The sequence below is a fragment of the Nomascus leucogenys genome, chromosome 19, assembly GCF_006542625.1.
Source record: "Nomascus leucogenys isolate Asia chromosome 19, Asia_NLE_v1, whole genome shotgun sequence".
Classification (NCBI taxonomy): Eukaryota; Metazoa; Chordata; class Mammalia; order Primates; family Hylobatidae; genus Nomascus; species Nomascus leucogenys.
Window position 1 is genome coordinate 60,230,665 of NC_044399.1, and position 19,889 is coordinate 60,250,553.

General features: G+C 45.4%; 1 long non-coding RNA gene across 1 annotated transcript; it reads left to right on the forward strand.

The window, feature by feature from the left end:
- Positions 1-1,582: 1,582 nt before the first annotated feature.
- On the forward strand, positions 1,583-15,616 carry LOC115831532. The gene is made up of 5 exons (XR_004027033.1): positions 1,583-1,697; positions 3,366-3,477; positions 4,923-5,022; positions 12,451-12,602; positions 15,182-15,616. It is a non-coding gene; the product is annotated as an uncharacterized LOC115831532 (long non-coding RNA).
- Positions 15,617-19,889: the final 4,273 nt, after the last annotated feature.

Consider the following 19,889-nt stretch of genomic DNA (forward strand, 5'->3'; position numbering starts at 1 on the left):
TAATAGTGGTGGCAGTTTGGGCACTGGGACCTTATTATGTTGCAGACACGATGTTAACTGCTTTGTACATATTGTCTCCTTCAATCACCACCATAAACCTTTAAAGCAGGCATTACTAGTTCCTTTTGCACCTGAGAAAACTGAAGCTCAGTGAACTTGAGAAATTGCCCAAATTCACAACAAAAGTAAGCAGGGTGATTAGGTTGGTCGGAGCCCAGATCCAGAGTGCCTAACCACTGCACCATACTGCCTCTCACAGACCATGCATATGAAGTCCAGGCAAAGTGCCTGGCATATAACAGGCACTGTAAATACAATTTTTACAAGTACGCTTCATTTTAATCTGATAACACGATAGTTTTAAAAAGATCATCGTTTGAAGATTTTTCAAATTTATTTTTACTTACAGTAAGAATATACAATTAGCTAAAAGAGCAGCTCCTTTCAAATCGTAAAATAATATAGAATTATTTGAATCATTGAGAGTGATGAGCTTCTATGACACAGTACACTAGAAGTAGGGAAGTGTGTGTGTGTGTGTGTGCGCGTGCGCGCGCGTGTGTGAACTGCTGCATTTTCAGGCAAAAACCTTTAACACCCACATTACTGTTCCCTGTCCCGTGCCTTAAGGCTGGCCTGCGCACGGGAGTCTCAGTTGGGCGCGCCTCTGCCAAGCCGAGACTGAAGGGCTAGCCTCTCTCCCTGTAACGCTGGGCGGCCCACGTTAGGAGGCTATGAATCAGCTGATTTCCTTGGCTGCTCCAACCCCACCTCAAATGGCCACCTCGCACCCGCCCCCCAGGACGCCAGCCAAGGCTGACAGCCAAGCCCGACTGCTGCAGGAACACTTTGCCTGGAGCTTATTCGGTGGTAGTCTGGTTTTGCCCAGGCTAGGAGGAGCCCAATTCCAGACCATGCTATCCAGTATTCGGCCGGACTTTTCTTCCCCTAATTCGCACCCAAGCGGAGCCCGCTAGATCAATCCCAGCCAATCCTAGGAAGCCGGCATGCTTCGTAGGTGCAGACAGTAATAGCGGGGACCGGCGCGGGGCAGGAGTGCCCGGCTAAGACTCCAGGACAGGGCAGGGCTCCAGGACCCGAGAGGAAAGGGACTTCTTCCAGCTCTCAAGCGCCCGCTGCCCTCTATTAGTGGGAGAGGAATCCAGCCTCAGCCCCGTGCGGGCGCGGTCGGCGTCGGCGCGCCCCGAAGCCCAGTCCTGCGCATCCGCTGAGCTACATTTGGCTGGGTCTTCCCAGAGTGGGCTGAGGAGCCAGTTTCTCGGTCAACACTAGGTTTCCATGATCTCCACGGGGCCAGGGGAGGAGGGAGGTGGGAGGTGAGAAAATTCAGCTACCACTGGTTTCGAGTAAAAGTCGCCGCGGTTTTGCAGAGACCGACTTTTTCCTGAGGCGCATTTAAGGCCAAGTAACTGTCTCCTGCCCTCCCTCTCTCCTGCCCCCTCTCCTCCCTGAGTCCCGCCCTCCCGCACACGCTGACCCAGGGACACACCCTACTGCAGCGACGCAAACAGGGCGTTGTTCCCGTTAAAGGGGAACGCCAGGAGCCTCCCACTGCCCCTTGCTTCGCGCGCGCGCAGCCCTGCAGCGCAGCTTTGGCGGCGCCAGCAGCGGAGCCAACGCACCCGAGTTTGTGCTTGAGGCCACCCTGAGGATCGGGACAGCTGTTCCTTTGGGCTGTAAGTGATTTGGTGGGGAGAGTGAAGGAGATGGGGGAGAAACGTGGGCATCTTCCAGTGAGGGTGCCAGAAAGCGCAGAGCAGGCGCGGGGCTTTGGCCAGCTCCCTGGGGCTTCTGCTTAGGGGCACAGGGTCCCCTGTGTGTCCTGTTTCCCTCCAATGGGGCTTGGAGTAATACAACGAGGAGAGCCTTTATGGTCGGTAAGACCTTACAGGGCAAGGGTGATGGAGCTGGTGTCTGGATAGAGGATAAGGGCGGCCCAGTTTTCGCCTTGCTGAAGAGGCGTTGACTCTGGGACACACTGGCAAAACAGTCCCTGTGGCGGACATCCCGAGAGTGCTGGACTCCTGTGGTTCCCCAGTTCCCCAGCCTCCTGCCATCGGTTTAATTCAAACCCTCTGGGAGTCATCAGAAATCCTTGTTTATTTCTTCCAGTGCATTCCAGAGTTTCTTTGAATGTGATGCTTGTGGAGAGGAACGGAGGGGCCTGGGATTGGGTACTTTCCAAACTGGGTTATTGAAACGTTGTCTCCCTGGCCCAAGACTCTGCCTAAAATGGTCCCCAGAGTCTCAGCCAGATCTTTCACAGCCATGCATGTCCTCTAACAGGTCATCCCAGACTTCAGTTCCCCCAAAGTTTAAAATGAGGGGCGAGGACCGCATTACTTGGGATAAATGTCCTGCCGGTTCTGACCGGCTGAAATTCTCGGACTCAGCCTTTTACCCTCTGTCTCTCTCTCCCGTCCGCTGGACATCTACTCCCTTCGGTCCAGGCTCCTGGGCTACTGTCCCACCGCGCCCAGACCGGAGCTCAGGCTTGATGGGGTCCGTGTCCTGGCTTTGAGTGCCTGGGGTGCAGACTGGACCCCTAGGAGAGCACGTGGGTCTAGCGCAGGAGCAGAATGCCCCCTGCCCCCAGGGGCTGCCTGGGGAAGCGCGCGGTGGACGGGAAGCGCTGGGTCCAGGCAACCCTCCCGAGCCATTCTTTCCTTTCCACACTACTCTGGCTCTGCACCGCCTCTCCAGAGCCGCCAGAGTCTGCGCGAGGCTGAGCTGGGGCCGGGACCGTTCCTCTACTCTAGCAGAATTGGGTGGAAACTTGGAGACGAACGGAATGCGGAGAGCACTGGGGTCTGGGAAACCAGCCTCCTCGCCGCTGTCTCCCCCACCGCATGCCACGGCTGTCTCCAGGTCTCAGACGGAAATCTGGGCGCCTACTCCCCTCACCCCTACCTCCACCCCATAGGGGAATTCACCATCCGAACCGGGGTCTCGGAGAACTTGACCTCTCACCTTCCAGGGAGGTCGCCGGGAGGCGCTTGGGGTGGGTGGAAGCGTGCAGTGGCCTTTGCTCATATTTTCTGGAAACCCCTCTGTTCCCTGGGTGGTTTTAGACGTGCGAACCACTTGTTTTGTTTCCAAAAGCAAAAGATGTTCCGTTGCAGGCGGGCCCGGCTGGGCGCTGGGCACTGGGTGCGGGTCCTGCAGGCGGCTGCTGCCCCCACTCGGCGGCAGGCGGCGCGAAGGCTCCTGACCCGCGCGGGCGGTCGGGCTGCGGGCGCTGGGCCAGGCCCGGCCTTCCGCTAGTGAGCGGGACCCTCCCTCTGCGCGCGCCTCCCTCGCTCGGCCCAGTGCGTTCGGCCTCACGCCCAGCGCTCTCCCCCCAGGCAGAAACTCCGCTGAGCAGAACTTGCCGCCAGAATGCTCCTCCTGTTGCTGAGTATCATCGTCCTCCACGTCGCGGTGCTGGTGCTGCTGTTCGTCTCCACGATCGTCAGCGTGAGTGCCTGGAGGGGAGGCTCCCTGCGCGGCCCGCCCTTCCTCATCTGGGTTCCCAGCCCGTGCTCCTTCTGGTTCAGGACTGTATTATTTGCAGACAGTCTCAGACGTCCCAGGGAAGTTTCTGGCAATCTGCCCCCTTCCAGTTGCTTTGAGAAAACGAGAGCAGATTCAGTGATAGGAACGAAGCGAGCGCCGGGCTGGGTTAGCTGCGCAGGTCTCTATTTAAGCCAAATAACTTCAGAGCCGACCTAGGGGTCCCCGACCTTCATTTGATAAGATTGTTTAATATTTTTTTTCTTGATGCAGCGTAGTTGAAGAAGAGGAGTATTTATGATTTTTTTCCTCCAAACCATAGTCAGATGGGTGAATTAATTTATAAAACACCCTTTTAGGACATGAAATTGGAAAGTTAAAATGGGCTTTTCTGGAAAAGAGTTCACAGGTCCCATGTCGGCTTTATGGCATGAACACAACACCTTGTTAGTAAAGCTTCCACTGGTAGGAACAGGCCATCAGAGTAACTTCTGTTACAAAACTGTCCAGCCCATTAGATCTTAAAGTTATTTTCTTGGCGATGAAGATGAACAGACATTCAGGCAGTTTTCCAATGGTGGCTTTCACTTCTTAATTTAAGGCACATTGTAAGCACGATTTTTCTTTTTCGTTTTCTTTTCTTTTTTTTTTTTTTTGAGACGGAGTCTCCAGCCTGTCACCCAGGCTGGAGTGCAGTGGCATGATCTTGGCTTACTGCAACCTCTGCCTTCCGGGTTCGAGCCATTCTCCTGCCTCAGCCTGGGATTACAGGTGCCCGCCACCACGCCCGGCTAATTTTTTTTTTTTTTTTTTTTTTGTATTTTTAGTAGAGACGGGGTTTCACTATGTTGGCCAGGCTGGTCTCGAACTCCTGACCTCATGATCCGCCCACCTCCGCCTCCCAAAGTGCTGGGATTACAGGCGTGAGCCACCGTGCCCGGCCTGTAAGCATGATTTTCTAGTCTCTGTGAGAAATAATTATGTTGGGGATTTGTGACTTAGTTTAACATTTACAAGCATCTTCACAGTATCTCCATTGTGCCTGGTGATGATAATATCAGACTGACAGGAGCTATAAACAAGGAAATAGACTCAGAGAGGCGGGCTTGGGGAATGATCCCGAGATGCTGGGAGGAGAGAAGGCTTGAACGCAGGTGTCTTAGGTTGAGTTCATGGCTCCTTCTACTACAGTAAACATCTCTGCACATAATCGTTTCTGTGTGCATGTGGAACTTCTCCATTTACAAGGTGCTTTTAAGTCATAAAACATTGGCTCTTACCATGCAGGGGTGGGCGGGGTGGCTAGGTGGATGAGGGTGCTTTTCGCCATCCCTGGGCCTTTCTCCTTCCCCTTTTCCTTCACTCCTCACTCCCTCCCTGACTCAGGATATCTATCTGATGCTCTCTAGCAATGGATCGTGGGCAATGGACACGCAACTGATCTCTGGCAGAACTGTAGCACCTCTTCCTCAGGAAATGTCCACCACTGTTTCTCATCATCGCCAAAAGGTGAGGCTGGTTTTGTGCTCCGCGAGCTTGTCCTCAGATGCCTGTAACACGTTTCTCAGTCCAGAGCTGGAAACGCTTATTGGAAGACACAAGCCAGAATGTTGTTGCTGGGGTGGGGTGGGATGTGACAGGGAGCCATGAGTCCAAGGAAAATGGGAGGGTTGGTGATCTCGCTGGGGAAGCTGAGATCCTGGGCATCATTGTGATTCACTCTACCTAGAGACATGCCCTTAGCGCCCTCTTGATCACTTAGGATGATGCTTTTTGTGATTTAAAAAAACGTCGACATGGGAGCTGTAAAGGTGGTATGATAGCTAAGCCGTAGGCAGACCCCCTTGGAACATTGGATCAAATGTGTATCTTTGGTTTGGTGGCTGTCTCTATTCAGAAATGCCCTGCCCCTTTCTGCTGCAGTGACAGTGGGGCTAGCTCACTGCACCATCAGTTATATGGACACAAGACTGACTGCCTTTCCAGGTCTTGGGCCTCAGTGATGCCACCTAGCATCAAAACCTTTGAATGTTTCCTTGTTGCAAGATGGGGACTTGAAGCTATTTGCAAAACCCTAAGCTAAGCCTTGGGGTCCTTAATCCAGAAGACTGTATTTCTCCTCTGTCCTCAGCATGTTTGCTTGTGAGATATGGAAGCCAGGCTTCATGAGGCTCAAATTAAGGGATAGTTGGCAACAGAAGCACCAATTAGATACCCCAAGCACCCAGAGGGAAAGGAACACCCAGCCAGGATCCCTGCGTGTTTGGATGCAGGCAGGCGGAGGTAAACAGGATGAGCTGTTTTGGTGGCTGGGTAGGCCACAGCGATTGACGTTAAGAGCCCGTGGACCTGGATCCACATGATCTTTTGTTCTGAAAGATGTGTCCTCAGGCTGGAAGGACCTAGAGATACAGCAGAGCTTTCCTAACATCCTGGGTTTAAAAGGCCACAGAAATACAGCTTTAAGTGTTGCTGCAGCTACTCATAGATCCAGTACATATGCTCAAGATGCTACACCAGATGAGAGAAACCAATTTAGATCCACTTCAATAAAACAGGCAGTGAAGTGGCCTTTGGTCCTGCCTTCGCATAATCCAATTTCTTTGCTGGACTTTCCCTCTTACGGCTCTGTACCCAGTAATACCCAAGCATGTCCCAAGCTGAAGCATTATAAACCAAATTTGTTATGTCTTACAACATAACAGGTAGTACAGGCCATGGCTCAGGCTAGGCGTGGAACAGACTGCCGTTCTCTTCTACAAATCAATCTAGACTAGACAGACAGAACTCTGAAGGAGGAAAGAAAAATGAATCTGATGTTACTTCTTGAAACCACATTTTCTGAAGTTACCATTTTTATGTATCTATCAACTCATCATTTTTATGTATATATCAATATGATTTTATGATCTTATTTTTTCCTACTAATGTGATGAATTACCTTGATTGATTTTAGAATATTAAATCACTTTTGTATTCCTGGAATAAACCCTAGACGGATGCTTGATTTTTTCTAATTCCTTAGCAAAAATGCTAATATTTTATTTAGGATTTTGCATCTATATTCACAAGTGAGGATTTTTTTCCTCTCCTGACACCAACCAATTTTCCAACACAAACTGAGTGTCCTACAATTCAATTCAATTCTGACACTAACTACCCAGAGTTAGCATTAGCCTCCACAGATTTAAGGCCTCAGCCCCACAAGACTGTCCCAATCAGACTCCAGTTGCAAGTCCTGGGCCACCCATACTTCTGGGCAACTGGTTACAAATTGGGGGTTCTTATGACCACCTCCCGCAGGCTTGACAATTTGCTAGAATGATTATTGGAATGCAAGAAAGTGCTTAACTTAATATTACTGGTTTATTACAAAGGATACAATTCAGGAAGAGCCAAATGGAAGTGATGCATGGAGCAAGGCAAGGGAGAATGAGCACAGAGCTTTCCTACCCTCTCTGGGCACACCACTCTCCCAGCACCTTGATGTGTTCACCAACCTGGAAGCTCTCTGAACCCCATCATTTAGAGGTTTTAATGGAAATTTCATTACATAGGCATGATTTTTTTTTTTTTTTTTGAGACGGAGTCTTGCTCTGTCGCCCAGGCTGGAGTGCAGTGGCACCATCTCGGCTCACTGCAACCTCTACCTCCCGGGTTCAAGCGATTCTCCTGCGTCAGCCTCCCAGTTGGGACTACAGGTGGACACTACCATGCCCAACTAATTTTTGTATCTTTAGCAGAGAAGGGGTTTCACCATGTTGGCCAGGCTGCTCTCGAACTCCCGACCTCAGGTGATCCACCTACCTTGGCTTCCCAAAGTGCTCGGATTATAGGCATGAGCCCTACATAGCCATGGTTGATTGAATCTTTGAACATTGGTGATTACTTCAATCTCCAGCCCCTTGTCCCTCTCCCCTCCCCAGAAGTCAGTGGGTGGGGCTAAAAGTTCCAACCCTCTAATCATGCCTAGTTCTGCTATTTTTTTAAAAAAATTATTTATTTTTCTTGGCATGCAAAATAAGAGCTATTGTCTAGGTCTTTCTGGTGACCCCTTCATCCTGAACTACCTAGAAGCCTCCAGCCACTAGTCATTTCATTAGTATACAAAAGACACTCTGGCCACTGTGGAGATTTCAGGAGTTTTGGGAGCCATGTGCCAGGAACCAGGGACAAAACCCGAATATTTATTTTTTCTCATACCACAAGGATTGACATTGGTCTGTAATTTTTTCTTCTTGTAATATCCTAGTCCAGTTTTTCTATTAAGGTTATGGCCACATAAAAAGAGTTGGGAAGTATACTCTGTTTTTCTGTTCTTTGGTAGAATTTGTCCAAGTTTGTGCAAGATTGGTATTATTCTTTTTTCAGAAACAGGTTCTCACTGTCACCCAGACTGGAATGGCAGTGATGCCATCACAGCTCATTCACTATAACCTTGAACTCCTGGGCTCAAGCAGTCCTCCCACCTAAGCCTCCTAAATACCTGGGACTACAGGTGCACGCTGTCATGCCCTGCTAAGTTTTAAATTTTTTGTAGAGGCGGTGCCTCACTATATTGTCCAGGCTGGTCTTGAACTCCTAGACTCAAGTGATTCTCCTACCTCAGCCTCCCAAAGTGCTGGGTGTATAGGTGTGAGCCACCACGCACAGCCCATGGTATTATTCTTTAAATATTTGAAAAAATTAACTGATGAAGCAAGCCATCTGGGGCTTGGAATTCTTTGTGAGAAGTTCTTGAATAGATTCCATTTATTTATTAGATATTGGCTATTCCGATTTTATTTTTTTATATGGGCTTTGGAAAGTTGTATTTTTCAAGGAATTTGTCTATTTTATCCAAGTTGTCAATATTTTGGTGTAAAGACAATAATATTCTCTTATCTTTGTTATATTTGTGGGATCTGTACTGATATTCCTTTCTAATATTGAAAATTTGTCTTTTTTGTTTCTGTTGATGAGTATTGTTTGGAGTCTATCAATATAAATAATATTTTCAAATAACCAACTTTTGATTTTGTTGATATTTCTCCATTGTATATGTGTTTTCTATTTCTTTTCTTTCTTTTTTTTTTTTTTTTTTTTTGAGAAGGAGCCTTGCTCTGCCACCCAGGCTGGAGTGCAGTGGTATGATCTTGGCTCACTGCAAGCTCCGCCTCTCGGGTTCACACCATTCTCCAGCCTCAGCCTCCCGAGTAGCTGGGACTACAGGCGCCCGCCACCACGCCCGGTTAATTTTTTTGTATTTTTAGTAGAGACGGGGTTTCACCGTGTTAGCCAGGATGGTCTCGATCTCCTGACCTCGTGATCCGCCTGCCTCGGCCTCCCAAAGTGCTGGGATTATAGGCGTGAGCCACTGCGCCAGGCAGATTTGTTTTCTATTTCACTGATTTATAATCTTTATTACTTACTTCTATTTTCCTTAGATATAACTTACTGTTCTTTTTGTTCTTAAACTAAAAAAAAAATCATTGACTTTCAGCCTTTCCATTTTTCTAATATATACATTTTTAAGGTTATAAATAGCTCTCTAGTCCCTACATTAGCTGCATCCTATGAGTTTTTAGAAGTTATGTCTTTTATGGGGTCACATTCAGTTCAAAATATTTGCTAATATCTGTCTGGATTTCTTCTTTAATCTATGAGTTATTTAGAAATATATTTTTTATTTCTAGGCAGTGGAGATTATCTTTTTATTATTGAGTTCTGACTTAATTTTATTCTGGTCAAACAACATTCTCTGAATGATTTCAATGTTTTGAAATTTGTTGAGGCTTTCTTTATTGCCCATCATATGATCAATTTTGATACGTTTCATGTATATTTAAAAAGTAAATTCATGCATGCCTGTAATCCCAGCTACTTGGGAGGCTGAGGCAGGAGAATTGCTTGAACCTGGGAGGTGGAGGTTGCACTGAGTCGAGATTGCACCATTGCACTCCAGCCTGGGCAACAAGAGCAAAACTCCATCTTAAAAAATAAAATAAAATAAAATAAATTTCTATCATTATGGGTACAGAATTTGATATATATATGTAACAACTAAGTCAAGTCTGTTAGTTGCGTTATTTAAATTTTCTAGATCCTTACTATATTTTCTTGTTCTATAAGTTACCGAGAAATGTGTCTTACAGTCTTCCACTATGATTGTGGATTTGTCACTTTCTTCTTTGAGTTGCTTAATTTTTGCTTTCTGTATTCTGAAGTTATAAGTACATATAGATCTGTGATTTGATATCTACTTGTTGGATTGACCCATTATGACATGTACCTTTTAATTTCTAGTAATGCTTTTTGCTTCAAAATCTTACTTCATACTGCTATAGAATGCCTGGTTTCTTTTGTTAGACTTTTATAGTCTATCTTTCCTCATCCTTTTTCTTTAATCGTCTATCTCCATGTATTTAAAGTGTCTCTTTTAGAAGTCACATAGAGTTAGGTTTTGTATTTTTCATCCAGTATGATAATCTTAGTGTTTTTTGTTTTTTGTTTTTTTTTTTTGACAGAGTCTCGCTCTGTTGCCCCAGGCTGGAGTGCAGTGGTGCCATCTTGGCTCACTGCAACATCTGACTCCCTGGTTCAAGTGATTCTCTTGCCTCAGCCTCCAGAGTAGCTGGGATTACAGGCACACGCCACCACGTCCAGCTAATTTTTGTATTTTTAGTAGAGATGAGGTTTCACCATGTTGGCCAGGATGGTCTTGATGTCCTGACTTTGTGATCTGCCCGCCTTGGCCTCCCAAAGTGCTGGGATTATAGGCATGAACCACTGCACCCGGCCAATCTTAGTCTTTCATTTGGATTATTTAGTCTATTTAAATAATAGTAAAGTAATTATTGATATAAAGTTAGATTTATTCTTACTATTTGTTTTCTGCTTGACCCATCTGTTTCCTGTTGTTTTTCTTCTTTCTTGCATTCTTTTGGATTAATAAAATATTTTCTATCATTCTATTCTTTACTTCAAGCTTGTTAGTTATACATTGTTTTGTTACATATTCTTTTTCTTTAGCTGTTATCCTAGAGATTAAACAACATGCAATCTTGACTTATGTCTGTGTAATACAAATTATTACTTTTACCAGTTCCCAAAACATTTAATACTTTAGGAAACTTTAGTTTTATTTATCTCCTTCCTCATTTTGTGTTGTTGTTATACATGTTTGGTTCTACACATATATTTAAATTCCATAAGACATTATAACTATTGGGTTGGCAATAAATATTCATTAATAATTACCCATATATTCATCCATTCTGGCATTTTTTTTCTTTTTTGAGGGACAGGGTCCTGCTCTGTCGCCAAGGCTGGACTGGTGTGCTGGCACAATCATGGCTCATTGCAGCCTCAGCCTCCTGGGCTCAAGTGGTCTTCCCACCTCGGCCACCTGAGTAGCTGGAACTACAGGCATGCACCATTATGCCTGGCTAATTTTTAAATTTTTGTAGAGGTGAGGTCTCACTATGTTGCCCAGGCTGGTCTCAAACTCCTGGGTGCAAGCAATCCTCCCACTTTGGCATCCCAAAGTGCTGGGATTATAGGCACTCCTGGCATATATATATATATATATATATGCACACTAAAATATATATATACACATTTTAATTGAAATATGGTATTCACTCAGAAAACACGTACAGATCAATACATTTTCACAAACAGAATGTGGTACATATATTTTAAAACATTAAATTCTGTTTAAAGAAGCAAAATTTTGTATTTTAGGAACACATTACTTACTGTTCAAACAGATGGTTTCCTGAGGAAATGTGTGTGACTTCACACTATGGGGCTGTCTTTGTCAGCCCTCCCAGATTGCCCCATCTGTGACTTGATTTTTTTTTCTCCTTGTCAAGGTGTCCTCCTCAATTCAATTCACCTCTGCTTCAGGCCAACCGAGACAGGGTCCTTTTGTCAACCTTCTGGCTTCCTTTCCCCTGAGGGATGGAAGCCTTTCTCCACAATCCCCATCAGCCTCTCTTTCAGAACATTGCTGATCTGGAGACCTGCTGTCATTTGTGGCTGCTCTGAGACATGGCCTGGTCATGGGGGCAGAGCCTCCCTTTGACCGCACCATTTGTTAGCTGTGCTTTAGCCTCCTCTGGAGATTACAACTGGAAAGGCTGGAGGCATTGATGACTGGTTCAGCAACAAGAGCTTGAACTGTATAGGAAGAAAGACTGAATATTACAATTTTAGCAGTCATTACTGGGGAAGCTGGGCAGGAGGATCGTTTGAGCCCAGGAGTTCATGACAGCCTGGGTAACAGCAAGACCCTGTCTTATTAAATTATAATAATAATAATAAACTGAATTATGGACAAAATGAAGTTAACAAATTTTTTTAGCAGTCACCATTCCTTAAGCACCTACTGTCAGGTGCTCTGCCAGAAACTTCTATAGGGCATCTCATGAATCCTCAAAATAATTATGTGAAGAAAATATCATTACTATCTGATATGGTTTGGCTGTATCCCCACCCAAATCTCATCTTGAATTGTAGTTCCCATAATCCCCATGCGTCATGGGAGGGAGGCAGTATGAGGTAATTTAGTCATGGGGGTGGTTACCCTCATGCTGTTCTTGTGATAATGGGTGAGTTCTCACGAGATCTGATGGTTTTATAAGGGACTTTTCTCCTTTTGCTCGACACTTCTCCTTCCTGCTGCCATGTGAAGAAGGACGTGTTTGCTTCAATTTCCACCATGATTGTAAGTTTCCTGAGACCTCAAGAGCCATGTTGAACTGTGAGATAATTAAACCTCTTTCCTTTATAAATTACCCAGTCTTGGGTATGTCTTTATTCGCAGTGTGAGAATAGATTAATATACAACTTCAAATAAGAAAGAGGAAGCTCAGGGAAGCAATTTGCCTAAGGTCACACATCAAGTAAGTGCAGAGTGTTTGGATCAGATTTAATTCATGCTCTTTGCTCTAGGTCCAGTCACATCTTCTATGCCTATCTCAGCTGCTGACATGTGACTCAGCTACTCCCATTTTCCTTGGAAAAGTAGGAGCTGGAAAGGACCTTAGAGGTCATTCACATCAACCATCTCATTTCACTGATGAGGAAACTGAGACTTGGACCAGGTCAGTGGTTGTCATTCACACCCACGTGCCATCCATATCCACGTGCTAGTCACTCCAAACTACACACATTTCTCCAAAGGCATCTGGGTGTTCCCACCTCTCTGCTTTTGCTAACAAGTTTCCCTCTGCTGGAAGTCCCCTTTCTCCTCGTTTCACACTGTTAATGATCTTTTCAGCTTTCAAGGTTCACTCCAAGCATCATTTCTCTCATCACCTCCTGAGTATCTGCAGGCTACACTTAGCAATTTCTACTGTGCAGGGGAGAGTTATCACAGCACGCCTGAGACTGCTAACCTTAGAAAGCCCTGCTGTGAAGGTTGGCCTTTCCAAGGCTGCCATGTAGGAGCTGGGGTTTCAGGAGAGTTCCCATGATTCCCTGATAAGAGTGGCTCATTGTGCCTGGACAGTTTGTGCAAACAGTGTGGCTTATGTGAAACACCTTCTTTCCTTCTGGGAGTCTGGAATCTTGGTGCATGCTAGGCAGAGGTTGGCTACATGACTAGCCCCCAGTAAAAACTTTGGGTACTGAGTCTCTAATGAGCTTCCCTGATAATGGACAACATTTCACACTTGTCACAGCGCATTGCTGGAGGAATTAAACGTGTCCTGTGTGATTCCACTGAGAGAGGCTCTTGGAAGCTTGCCCCTGGTGGCTTCCAGACTTTGCCTTGTGTGCCTTTTCCCTTTGCTAATTTTGCTTTATATCCTTTCATGGTAATAAATTACAGCCATGCTGATGGCTATACTTTTGAGTTCTGTGAGTCCTCCAAGCAAATCACTGGACCTGGGAGTGTTGAGCGGTCTTAGGGATCCCCAGCGCACCTGCCATATGTTCTGCCATATGCTTGAATATAGATTTCCTGCATTAACACTCAAATGCTGCAATGTTTTGGTTTATGAATCTCTCACTCACACTGTCGAAAAGCAAGTTTGTCTTATTCTTCTTTTCTTTTTATTTCAATAGGTTTTGGGGGAACAGGTGGTGTTTGGTTACATGGATAAGTTCTTTAGTGGTGATTTCTGAATTTTGGTGCACCCATCACCCGAACCATGTACACTGTACCCCATGTGGGGTCTTTTATCCCTCACCCCCCTCCCACCCTTCCCCCAGAGTCCCCAGAGTCCATTGCATCAATTTTATGCTTTTGCATCCTCATAGCTTAGCCACTTATTTTTGTTTATTTATTTATTTATTATTTATTTTTTGAGACAGAGTCTCACTCTGTTGCCCAGGCTGGAGTGTAGTGGCGTGATCTCAGCTCACTGCAACCTCTGTTGCCCGAGTTCAAGCGATTCTCCTGCCTCAGTCTCCCACGTAGCTGGGATTACAGGTGCGTGCCACCACCCCAGGCTAATTTTTGTATTTTTAGTAGAGACGGGGTTTCACCATCTTGGCCAGGCTGGTCTTGAACTCCTGACCTCGTGATCCACCTGCCTCGGCCTCCCAAAGTGCTGGGATTACAGGCGTGAGCCAACGCGCCCGCCCTCCTTAGCCACTTACAAGTGAGAACATGCGATGTTTGGTTTTCCATTCCTGAGTTACTTCACTTAGAATAATGGTCTCCAATTCCATCCAGCTTGCTGTGAATGCCATGATTTCATTCCTTTTTGCGGTTGAGTAGTATTCCATGGTATATATATACCAGATTTTCTTTACCCACTCAATGATTGATGGGCATGTGGGCTGGTTGCATATTTTTGCAATTGTGAATTGTGCTGCTATAAACATGTGTGTGCAAGTGTCTTTTTTGCATAACGACTTCTTTTCCTCTGGGTAGATACCCAGGAGTGTGACTGCTGGATCAAATGGAAGATCTACTTTTAGTTCTTTAAGGAATCTCCACACTGTTTTCCATAGTGGTTATATCTTACTCTTCTTTGTCATTCATGAGTTAGCACGAAATTCAATTCTATCACCCACCAGGGGGTTTTCTCAGGGGACTCATCTAAGTATTTAGGTTCACAAGACCTCCATAAGCAACTCTTGTCACTCATCTGCTAAGACAGGAAACACAGATGCCCAGCAAGACAGACTGGGGCATTCCTTTTCTAGGGGTCCTTGCAGTGGTCCCTATAGCTATCTTCTCTCCAGGTGACTGCTCAGCTATGAGATACACATCAGGTGGCTGTGGAAATCAGCCTGGCTTAAAAGCCTCATTCCTCACAGGAGCCAATATTTCTTATAACCACTACCTGGGCATTTCTTTCAGGGTCCCTGTAGTTATGAGTTGCCATTATCAGGAAAGCCCAACGCTGTGGCTTCCTGTTAGAGGCTATAGGTCTCCCAGCCAGATGCAGTTGACCAGTCAGGGGTCACTTTTCTCTTAGGTAGTATGCCCAACAACAAATTGACATACTACCTTAATAGGTTGCCGAGGGAACAGCAAGAGAGTTTTGGTAGCCAGCTTCCAAGATGGCTCCCAATCATCCCTGCACCTGTTTTCATGCCTTCTCACATTGAGTAGGGTCAACTTACGTAATCGCTAGGTTATTGGGGAAATAATGGTGTGTAACTTCTGAGGTTAGGCCATAAAGGATATTACGGTTTCCATCTTACTCTTTTGAATCACTTATTCCAGTGGAAGTCAGCTGCCATGTTGTGAGGACACTCAAGCAATCCTATGGAGAGGCCCACGTGATGAGCAACTGAAGCCTCCTGCCAACAGCCACGTGAGGGCACCATCATGGAAGCAGATCCTCCAACTCCACCCAAGCCTTCAGATGAATATAGCCCTGACCGACATCTTCACTACAATCTCATGAGAGAAACCGAGCCAGCACTACCTAGCTAAGATGCTGCCAAGTTCCTGACCCATAGAAACTGTGAGATAATAAATGCTTGTTGTGTTAAGCCACTAAGTTTTGCAGAAATTTGTTACTCAGCAATAACTAACACGAGAGTTAGCTGAAGGTCACATTCTTGTTGAGTAGTGGAAAGGGTTTTGTTAACCTTTTACCCACTGTGGTTCACTTGATAAATGATAGATAAATAAAGAATGAAAATGAGCACAAAACTGCCTAAGAAAATTTTCTTCTTTATTGGATGAGGAAAGGGTCTGGAACTAAACTAATGTAAAACTGAGAAAGGATGAGGGGTAAATCAGCATGACACACAAGCAGTGAAAATGAATGAGCTAGAGCTAAACACTACTACATACATTAATATTAGCTGCATAATGTTGAGTAAAAAAAGCTAGTCCAGAAGACAAAATAAGTAAGACACCCTTTTGATAAAGTTTTAAAAAAGTAAAACCAACCAATGTATTGTGTAAATATAAATGGCTGTGATAAAATAAAAACTCCAAAGGCAAGAGCATAAACTTTACAAAGTTTATCATAGTGGTCACCCCTATAGATGGGGAAGCAGGAGGATTGGTCAGAGAGGAGCATGTTGTAACTGTAAGTTATTGGTCATGTTGGTTCATGAAATATTCCTAATACTATTAAATAAATCTAAATAGAATAAAATAAATAGAAAGGGCCATGCATGGAACAAAGATGTTTTTGTACCAGGGACTAAGAATTATGACTAACCCAATTCAATAAGCCTGAGGTCCAATAATAAGGGTGGTGGTAACAGGGGTTAGTCTAAGGCCTGAAAAAAGGGAAGGATGTTAACACTTTAAATACTGATAGTCAAATGTGAAGCAGAGTCAGGTGGTCGGTGAGATGAAGGCCACTCTAAGCAAAATGTATGGTTTTTGCTATTTAGGAGTAAAAGGCAGCACAATTTCAGGACACTTTATTTTTGTTTGTTTGTTTGTTTAGAGACAGAGTCTCACTCTATCGCCCAGGCTGGAGTGCAGTGGTGTGATCTCGGCTAACTGCAACCTCCGCCTCCAGGATTCAAACAATTCTCTTACCTCAGCCTCCTGAGTAGCTGGGATTACAGGTACATGCCACCATGCCCAGCTAATTTTTGTATTTTTAGTAGAAACAGGGTTTCACCATGTTGGCCAGGCTAGTCTTGAACTCCTGACCATCTCCTTGTTCTGATTCCAAGCTCACTATATGTTTCAATACAATATAAGAATCTAGTCTCCCAGGTAGATCTTCCTACAGGAAAGAAACACACTGTTGGCGAATACAATGATCCAGTCTGACTGACAATTATATTCTTCACTAGAAATTAACTCACACTCCAGGTTTATACATCAACTTCTTTTAGTTTGGTTAGCATGTGTCTCCTGGATCCTGCTTACCTCTGTGTGAACTAATGGAACCAGCTTTTTGGCCCTACAGAGGGAAGGACAGGACACTGGAAGAAGACAGTCCAAGGCGTTGTTACCCAGTCATCCCCAGTCAGGTCTTGTTTGAAACACCAACAGTTTAGTAATATACTAGTAAGAAAATTTGTAGCTCTACTTGAAGAAGGTTTGTGCCAAACAAGATAGTTTCAGTAACTAAGCTATGTTGAATGATGCTCAAAACACATGTTCTAAATTTTATTCTATAATGTCAGAGCAAGGTTGCAATGAACATCAATGCAAATATACAACACATTTAAATGGTTTTTAGTTACATTCTATTTATACAGTTAGACAATGTTGATCATGGCTGGGCGTGGTGGCTTATGCCTGTAATCCCAGCACTCTGGGAGGCAGAGGCGGGCGGATCACGAGGTCAGGATATCGAGACCATCCTGGCTAACCTGGTGAAACTCCATCTCTACTAAAAATACAAAAAATTAGCCAGGCGTGGTGGCGGGCGCCTGTAGTCCCAGCTACTTGGGAGGCTGAGGCAGGAGAATGGCATGAACCTGGGAGGCGGAACTTAAGAATCCCTGAATCTGCTGAATTTTAGAATTTCCTCGACACAATTCACATTTTTTCCAAATAATTATTTTCACTGTTTTGTAAATAACTGTATATTGATAATGTTTGCTCAATAGTATTGAGATGCTATTTACTGTTCATGATGTATGCAGGAGGAAGGCCAAGGCCAGGTTTTGTTCATCTCCTTTTCCAGGTGTTATATGGCTTGTGGCACTTCACTAATTAGGAATCATTTTCTTGAACGTTCATAAAACAGAAACTATCCTTACCGAAATCCAGTCAGATGATTTCAAAAAAGTAGATCTGAAATGCCTTTGGAGAGCTGAGAGTGCCTTCTGAGCAGTCCTGTGCCTAAGTGAATGCTTTATGTCAGCATTTTGCAAAATGTGTTCTGGGAAAAACCACATGGGAGGGATATTAATAGAGTGTTACTTTAAAGTTTCTGTGGTTAAAATGCTGGAGAAACACCAGACTAAACAAAGTTAAGCAAGTTCATTACTGCAGGCCTTCTCTGAACGATTTAATATTCTACTAACTGTGTTAACAGACAGGCAGATCCCTCCCTCTCTCCCTCCCCACCTTCTTTCTCTTTCTTTCCTTTTCTTCTTTCTTTCCTTCCTTCCTTTTCTTTTTTCTCTCTCCTTCCTTCCTTTTCTTTTCTCTCTCCTTCCTTCCTTCCTTTTTATTTTCTCTCTCCTTCCTTCCTTCTTCCTCTCTCTCTCCTTCCTTCCTTCCTTCTTCCTCTCTCCTTCCTTCCTTCCTTCTTCCTCTCTCTCTCTTTCTTTCTTTCTTATTTTCTCCTCAGGAACACAACATTGTAAATGCTTCTTTATAAGGAATATTTCCCAACACAATCTCATACAAGTGTCAGAGAAGGTATATCAGTTTCACACATGAATAGTTTCCGTTTTATGGATAGTTTCCGTTTTATAAATGTTCAAGAAAATGATTCATAATCAGTGAACTGCCACAAGCCATATAACACCTGGAAAGGGAAATGAACAAAACCCGGCCTTGGCCTTCCTCCAGCATACATCATGAACAGTAAAATAACATCTCAAAATTATTGAGCAACTAACACCTGTGGTGGTAAGTGGCTGCCCTGGTAGAGAATCCAGGCCAGTATTCTCAAACTAGTAGTCTACAATGATGAGTCCCATTTCTCTTTGGTAAGATTTTTTTTTTTTTTTTTTTCTGAGACAGGGCCTCATTCTGTTGCCCAGGCTGGAGTGCAGCGGCACGATCTCAGCTCACTGCAACCTCCGCCTCCCAGGCTCAAGCCATCCTCCTACCTCAGCCTCCTGAGTAGTTGGGACTACAGGCGTGCACCATCATGCACAGCCTTTGGTAAAGAGATCTTGATTTTGTCTTCACCTTCCTCTCCCATAGGGAGGACGTTAGGACCCTTTCTACCCCTGTACCTCCAATCCTCCTTCCAAGTGGCACGGTCTGCATAGTTATTTTATTTTTTTTTGAGACAGAGTCTCACTCTGTCACCCAGGCTGGAGTGCAGTGGCACAATCTCGGCTCACTGCAACCTCCGCCTCCCGGGTTCAAGTGATTCTCCTGCCTCAGCCTCCCTAGTAGCTGGGACTACAGGCGCATGACACCACACCTGGCTAATTTTTGTATTTTTAGTAGAGACAGGGTTTCACTATGTTAGCCAGGCTGGTCTCGAACTCCTGACCTTGTGATCCGCCCACCTCGACCTCCCAAAGCGCTGGGATTACAGACGTGAGCCACTGCGCCCACCAGCCGTCTGCATAGTTCTTGTACTCTACTCTTCCAGGCTCATAGTTCCTCATCTTTTGAACTAATCTTCTTCCCCATTATCTGGTCACAATACTAAAGTGCATTTTTGTTTGTTTGTTTGTTTTAGTTACTTGACTGTTTTTAAAATTGATAAGTCAGTCGTTCTCCTACATACGGGAACAATGGGCCCTAAACTCGCCCTGTCGCCCAGGCTGGAGCGCAGGGATGCCACCACGGCTCACTGCAGCCTCGACCTCCCAGGCTCAAGCGATCCTCCCACCTCAGCCTCCTGAGCAGCTGGGACCACAGGCGCACACCACCACGCCCGGCTAATTTTTGTATTTTTTTTTTAGTAGAGACGGGGTCTCGCTATGTTGCCCAGGCTGGTCTCTAACTCCTGAGCTCCAGCTATCCTCCCAACTTGGCTTCCCAGAGTGCTGGGATTACAGGCGTGAGCCAGTGCGCCCGGCCTATATTAAATACTTTTAAGTTGCAGTGTCACCATTATTGTTTTCGAGCCTGTAGGGGTTATAAAAAAGAAAGTCTAGAGCTTAGGTATTCGAGGGGCCGATCTCGAGGTAGCACTTAGGGGAAAGGGATCCCGGCGCTATGGGCTTCAAGGGGGCCCCTCCGAAAAGCCTTCCACCCCGGTCCCCAATCCCGGGGCGCGCGAGTTCCGTGGAGGAGGCCCCGCCCGCGGCTCCAGAGTCGGCATTAGGGGTTCGCGTCCACACGGCAAGGCCTCCCGTGAGCCCAGAGT